Source organism: Paralichthys olivaceus, chromosome 17 (assembly GCF_024713975.1).
Source record: "Paralichthys olivaceus isolate ysfri-2021 chromosome 17, ASM2471397v2, whole genome shotgun sequence".
NCBI lineage: Eukaryota > Metazoa > Chordata > Actinopteri > Pleuronectiformes > Paralichthyidae > Paralichthys > Paralichthys olivaceus.
Genome location: NC_091109.1, coordinates 17,736,498 through 17,743,959, shown reverse-complemented (window position 1 = coordinate 17,743,959; position 7,462 = coordinate 17,736,498). Strand labels below are relative to the sequence as shown.

Genomic DNA, 7,462 nt, shown 5'->3' with positions numbered 1-7,462 from the left:
GGTTAGAGAGAGAGAGAGGGAGAGAAAGGGGGGTTTAGAGAGAGAGAGAGAGAGAGAGAGAGAGGGGGGGTTAGAGAGAGAGAGAGGGAGAGAAAGGGGGGTTTAGAGAGAGAGAGAGAGAGAGAGGGAGAGAGGGGGGGTTAGAGAGAGAGAGAGAGAGAGGGGGAGAGAGGGGGGATTAGAGAGAGAGAGAGGGAGAGAAAGGGGGTTAGAGAGAGAGAAAGAGAGAGAGGCAGAGAAAGGGGGGGCTAGAGAGAGAGAGAGAGAGGGAGAGAGGGGGGGTTAGAGAGAGAGAGGGGGAGAGAGGGGGGTTAGAGAGAGAGAGAGAGAGGGAGAGAGGGGCGGAGTTAGAGAGAGAGAGAGAGGGGGAGAGAGAAAGGGGCGGAGTTAGAGAGAGAGAGAGAGGGGGAGAGAGAAAGGGGCGGAGTTAGAGAGAGAGAGAGAGGGGGAGAGAGAAAGGGGCGGAGTTAGAGAGAGGCGGATGGTTCTCAGACAGCAGCGTCTCGTGAAGCACCTCTGACCTGACGTCATCAGGTGACATGTACAGGCTGGAGCTGATGATCAGGTGAGTTCATGTATTTCTATAAACACACGTGTGTGTGTGTGTGTGTGTGTGTGTGTGTGTGTGTGTGTGTGTGTGTGCGTGTGTGCGTGTGCGTGCGTGTGTGAGTACTGCACTGCAAGGTAAACTCCAGGAATTAGTCTTAGCCGTCACCAGCTACATTAGCCGCTAGCATGAAGGTTCACTGAGAAGTCATTATTCAGACTTAAGTGTGTTAAGGTTGTCACGTGTTAGAAACATGTCAACAACATGTTAGAGTCACCACGGGCTGTCAACTTTACTTTACATTATGAACCAACTTTACTTTACTTTACATTATGAACTTTACTTTACTTTATGAACCACAGCTTAACTTTACTTTACATTATGAACCACAACTTTACTTTACATTATGAACCAACTTTACTTTACTTTACATTATGAACTTTACTTTACTTTATGAACCACAGCTTAACTTTACTTTACATTATGAACCAGCTTAACTTTACTTTACATTATGAACCACAACTTTACTTTACATTATGAACCACAGCTTTACTTAACTTTACATTATGAACCACAACTTTACTTTACATTATGAACCACAGCTTTACTTTACATTATGAACCACAACTTTACTTTACATTATGAACCAGCTTTACTTTACTTTACATTATGAACCACAACTTTACTTTACATTATGAACCACAACTTAACTTTACTTTACATTATGAACCAGCTTTACTTAACTTTACATTATGAACCAGCTTTACTTTACTTTACATTATGAACCTTAGTTTACTTTACTTTACATTATGAACCAGCTTTACTTTACTTCTAAAGCTATTCTAAATATAAAAACGTATAAAAATCAAATATTTGTTCTACTCTCCATAACTTATTTGAACACTGATGGGGTGTAGTGTGTGTAGTGTAGTGTGTGTAGTGTAGTGTGTCATTTGTGTAGTGTGATGTGTTTGTGTGTGTGTGTTGTATGATGTGTGTGTGTTGAATTTGTTGTATGATGTGTGTGTGTGAACCACAGCTTTACTTTACATGTGTGTCTGTTGTGTGTTTTTGTGTGATTGTGTAGATGAAGTTTTGTTTCTCAGGTGAAACAGTCCAGTATCATCAGCTCTGCTCTCATTATGTCATTAAGCTCTTACTGTCTAAAGATAAACTTGTTGTTCTTCTGCTCGTCTGCAGGCTGACGTGTTGGTGCTGAGTCATCGCTGAGTGATGCGGTCACCAGGTGCAGTTCACCTTTGTGGGGCTCTGTGGGGGCCATGTTGGATCTTCTGGTCCCGTCCGTCTCTACAGAAAGAAAAGTTTGAGGTGAGTTTGAATCCAGGTTTGTGGTTTTGTGATGTCTGCAGTGAGAAGGATCCATGAGGTTACACTCGAACACAAACATATAAAATCTACAGCGTCACTTTATTTACTATCTTTGATTGTCTCATTGATCGATGTTTATTTATTTGATAGCGACAGGCCATGTTAATGAACATCCCTTTAAATACACTGCATGTAAACAAACAAGGTGACGAATCACAACCGTCTGTCCCTCTTCTTCCAGTCTTTATGCTAAGCTAGGCTAATCACCTCTAACTGGTGGTCACAGATGGTGATTTAGGTGGTGGACTCTAAATCAGACTAATATTTATTTTCATACAGAATCACTGAGTAGTTTCTCTGTTTTTCTTTTGGTTCTTGATTTTCCTCCTTGGTCCAGATTCAGATTTAAAAACGAAACATGAGCAGCTTTAACAGTCGGACTCACTTAGAGTTTGACCTGATTTCTACAAACACACTCAAGTGGAATCAAGAATAAAAACCTGAATATCTCAGAGTCGTCTCTCCTGCTCACATTGGTTTGTGTTTGTTTCCCACGATGCAGCAGGACTAACCCTGTCAATCCAACTTTTCAAGCTGGGAAACTCATTCATGATTATTTATTTCTGTGCAAAACATTCATGTTGGTAATTCATCAAGAAAAACCTGAATTATCCAGATCTGATTTCTGTCGTCGCCCTGCAGGATCGTCTGAGGCTCATTAACACACAATCTTCAACAGGAGAAAGATACTGTTATCTGACACACAAGCTCATTTCAAATATACAGGTATATATATGTTTCTGAGACACTATGAGAATCTCTAATATTCTTTCATGTAAATCTGGACATTTCAGAGACATTCATTGTCATTAGTTTTCATCAAACAAATAAATAAATGTACGACATCTTTTCATCCTGCTTCTTTTAACAATAGCTGTAATGATGAATCATTGTTTTGAGTTTTTACATAAAAGTAGGTTATCAGAGTTACATTTCCAATAAGAGTGTAAAGGTTAAATTCAAAGCTGTGGTGGCACAAAGAAATCTTAAATCATATGAAGGTAACTTAGGTATTAGTGAGCTTTCAGTGGTAACATGTAGTGAACAAGTTCATCTGTGGTTAAAATAAAAACCAGAGATCTGTGAGCAGTGAGAAGAGGTCGATTTCTACATCTGCTGAATTATTAGTATACAAGTGTATGTGCACTTTTTATTTGTGGAGCCTGATCAGTGAAATGTGTCTTCACACTATGATTGAATGCTTTTTGAAAACATAATTAATCAATACAAAATGAATAAAATGAATGAACATGTTGTGTAAAAACAAAGTGAGTTTGAGAGTTTCAAACCTGCAGCAGTATCAGGACTTACACTTCATGTTGTCTGCTCTCAGATACATTCAAATCTTTTCAAATTTATTTTAATTTTAAATGGCAAGTTTATTATCTGACTGTGACATAAAAGTCTCAGACTGACGCCGTCTTCTCCAAAAACACGTCACCTCCTGAAACAGTCGAGCATCAAGCAGAGGTTGACCACAGGGAAACACCCTGCTGGCAGGGAAACACCCTGCTGTGGTCTGCTGGGCCTTTTGATCTGCACATACGCTCACAGCTCTGTCGTGCTACAGTTGTGAGGACCAGGACCCACGACAAGTTCACAGTCATCTTCAGCCTGTAACCATGACGACCATACGCCTTTATGCGGACCCATGTCCCAGCTGCCTAGCGGAAGAAGGACAGAGGTGTGGTCAAAATGTCCTCACAGTGTAGGTTAAACACATCTGTCCTCACAAAGATAGAAGAGCCAGAAATCCCTGCTCTTCTGATGTGTCACTGCAGAGGCAGGACGATGTCATCTGCAAGTCATTTTACTGTCCGCCAGACATTAACATACACACGCAGGCAGGAAGCAGTTTTATTAGTTACAGGTCATAAATTGATCAGATGTTCAACATCGACAGAGTTCATCCTCTGGAGATTAGGACGCTTCATGTCCATTTGCAGCTTCTTGTTTTGGTGAATTGCACCCTGGGAGTCATAGTTCTCTCCTTCTGATCACACGTCCACGGCACTGAAAGAAGAAGAAAGTATAAAACTGTAGTGTAGAACTCTTAATAATGTAGCCCTGTGGTGGGTTTACCTTTAACCACTGTGGCAGTGGACGATGCCACCGGGGTCTCCTAACAGGAGACAAACCTTTTCAGCATCTTTGATTCTTTATCACAAGTGAGCAAATGTAAATTAAACTTAACATAAACTTGCTGATGTATAGGCTTTGCCTGTAATTTAGAAAAATACCCTGATAAAAGGTTTATATCTGGTTTGTGGTCACACCACCAAGCACTATTTCACTGTATCTCAGTCGTTCACATTCTTTTTTGAAAAGGTCGTTAAAAGGACTTAAAGTCTGAGGTGAATCAGATTATTCTTTTAAAAACGTCCCTTGTATCGTCTCCATGTGTTGAAGAACTGCGCACAGACTAAATAACCAAATAACAGACAGAGAAACAGCTGAGCGTCAGTCGACCTCTCCGACCCTTCGCCTCGTCTATCGCAGCTTTAATAGAACCTGCATTTTTTTCTCGCTGTGAGGAAATGAGTTCCTGCTGTTTCTCCTCCTCGCTGGTGAGAGGAGCCGCCGCCTCCACCCTCAATATTCATCCACTTTGTGCGATCACATTATTTCAATGTGTGTCGAACGAGGCCGCTTCATATCGTCAATGTGACCAGGTGAAGCTTTTCAACAGGATGGAATGTGCCGACCATGTGACCTTTCTTAAATTAAGAATTCTCAATCTGAAAATCAACTCTTTGTCAAAAATGTTTCAATATCTTTTAATAATTGGAATTCAAATTCAGAATATGAATAATCAGTACTGTACCTGTAACAGCTGGAAAGAGCTCTTCTTCTGATAGAAAAAAGAAGTCAGGAATACTTCCTGATGACGAGTGTCGTGTTTTCCAGAAATGACCAGTGACAAGTTTTCATCGTGTACATCCTTTAAACTTTAATGGTGAAGCAGAAAACAAAATAATACTGTAAAATAAATTAGATTAGAAAAATGCCACAAGCACATTTGATTTGTACAACAAAGCAATGCAACATACTGGACTCTTGATTTCCTTATATACAGAATAAAAAATAGACTTTTTATTCTTTGTCCACTTCGTTCAGTGTCAGTATTTTGTCATCTTGATAAAAGGAACAAACTCCAAACAAATACAACCACTTTTTATACCTTTTTTTTTAAATTATTTGTTCATTTTTTTAAAACGTTTTCTTAGTTTTCTAGTCCTTTTTTTCTGCACTGAAAGTTTGTGTGCGTCCACGTTCGCAAGGGTAGGACGATGAGTTTGTCCCAGAAAGTTCAGAGGAAGAGTGTCCTCTTTCTGACAACACGTCCAACAGAAAACATACAAATCATAAGAAGACATAACATGTGTGACTTCATCAAAATGGGACCAGTACTTACAAACTTTTGGTGAAGTCGATAACACTGATATTAACACATACGACACAAAACACACTCAATGTTCGTTTACTTTCCGAAACAGAGACGACGGTGGAATGTTTTTTTCACTTTGTAATTAAAGCATTGTGGGAAGTTAAGTTCTCAGTGTGCAGGGTGATAAAGACATCAGAAGTAAAAACAAGACCAAGAAGTTTGTTTCAAAACAAGTAAAAACTATAAACCATCAATACAATCTGAAATTCACGCCACATTTTTACACATTTCAGTGAAGTTAAACAGATTTTTTTAGTTTGAATGTAAGTTGAAGTCCAAACATTTGTCAACTCTTTGGTGTCTAAAATAAACTAAATTTTCTCCGAAACAAAAACCATCTCTTTTCGTCTCAGATATAAAATGATTTAAAATCAACCTTATGCTGCTCATCACATCAAACCAAAAGATTTGATCCAATAAAAGAACACATTCAAACATTATCTCCAAGGAAAGGAGGAAACAAAACGCACTGCTGATTGAAATGTTATTCATGGTTAATTCTCACTGGGCTTTAAATGATTCCTTCATTCTATCATGTTACTTTGCTGTTTAAGTCATAATATTAAAAGTGAATCATTTTGCGATTGACTGTTTGGTTTTTATAAATAATTCTGACATTTAATAGACAAAGTGATTAGTTCATCTGGATGTTGATTGACTCATATAACTGAGTTTCTTCTGTTTCTTTAAAAAACTCTGAAATAAGCGAAATAAGAATTAAATTAAGGTCAATCTTAAATGAAGGTGGTTTAACTAATTTAACTCAAATCAAAGACCGTGTAAAGCAATCAAGAAGAACTTTTCTGAGTTCGTCACACCACAGAGCAACGTGTTATCAACCAGCCTGGTAAATTTGAATGCGTAAAAGAAAATCGCCAAGTATATAAGTCGGGTTGAAAATCTCACTGGGCTTTACCAGGCAGCCACAGAAGAGTCAAGTTCTCTAGTTCTCATTAGGCTTGACTGACAGTCAGCGTCATGATGGCCCCCCCACCTGTTCTACACTGGCAGAGGAGCGCACCCTGCTGAGCACAGACTATTCCAGTGTCTACTATAACGTAGAAATATATATTTATCACTTGTTTATGGGGATTTCTCCAAAAGCATTACTTTCTTCTTCGCAGATCTAGACTAACTAGTGCCACCAAACGTTTTGAAGCCTGCGCGGCAGCACGGAAGAGTTCCAGTACGTCAGGACATAAGGAAACTGTGAACGGACGACACTGCAATTAAACACACTGACTTTAAGATATGTAAAAAAACAATAAACAGTTCAACAGCCTCAAACTGTGTTCACCGGGAGACTTAAGCTTGGTTGTACTTTGGGTAATGTTTTGGTTTTTCGAGAGAACCTGAAGGCAGCACCAAAAACAAAACCTATGGGGATATTCAGTGCTACAAGTTCCCATTGTTGTCACGCTCTCGATAACCACTTCCTGTATGTATAGCACGGACATGGACACATGGCTGACTTTGCTTTACACGTTCTTTAATCAAGTCTGTAAAATCCTTCAAACTGTGAATCTTCACATAATGATGAAATAAAGTTGGGTTTCACAACAATCTGTACTGAAGTTCCTGATGGATCGTGATCTCTAGACACACAGTTACTATGAGTTAATTAACGCTCGTTCAGCAGATTAATGTCATGTTCTACAAGCTCACATATTAAATATGTAGCTCCATACAGACGAGATAGCATTCAGTGCTAACTGACAGGTTAGTGTCGCTACATTTCACCATCAGGTGAGCTGTTGATATGTATGTTACGTATTTATATTTATTTATCAGAAGCTTCCACACAAATGCAGTTTTTCTAATGGCCACTGGTTGCCTCTTTTAAATACAAAGTTTAGCTCTTAATATTTAACATTTTCTGTAGAAGGTTTTGTTAGTGATCTTGTCACCATAATGACAATTTACACACGGGGAGTCGTGTGTAACCCTGTGGACACATTCAACTGAATATCTAAATAATGTGACACTTTGAGGTGATGGATACAGGCAGTTTGAGAATTTTGTAACACAAACATTTGATCTTAGTTATTGGAAATATTACATTTACATATCATTTAGTG

General features: G+C 38.9%; 1 long non-coding RNA gene across 1 annotated transcript; it reads left to right on the top strand.

Moving 5' to 3' along the window:
- The first annotated feature begins 459 nt into the window (after window positions 1-459).
- On the top strand, window positions 460-6,638 carry LOC109643355 (uncharacterized). Its single transcript, XR_011238927.1, has 3 exons — window positions 460-565; window positions 1,748-1,876; window positions 6,509-6,638. It is a non-coding gene; the product is annotated as an uncharacterized lncRNA (long non-coding RNA).
- Window positions 6,639-7,462: the final 824 nt, after the last annotated feature.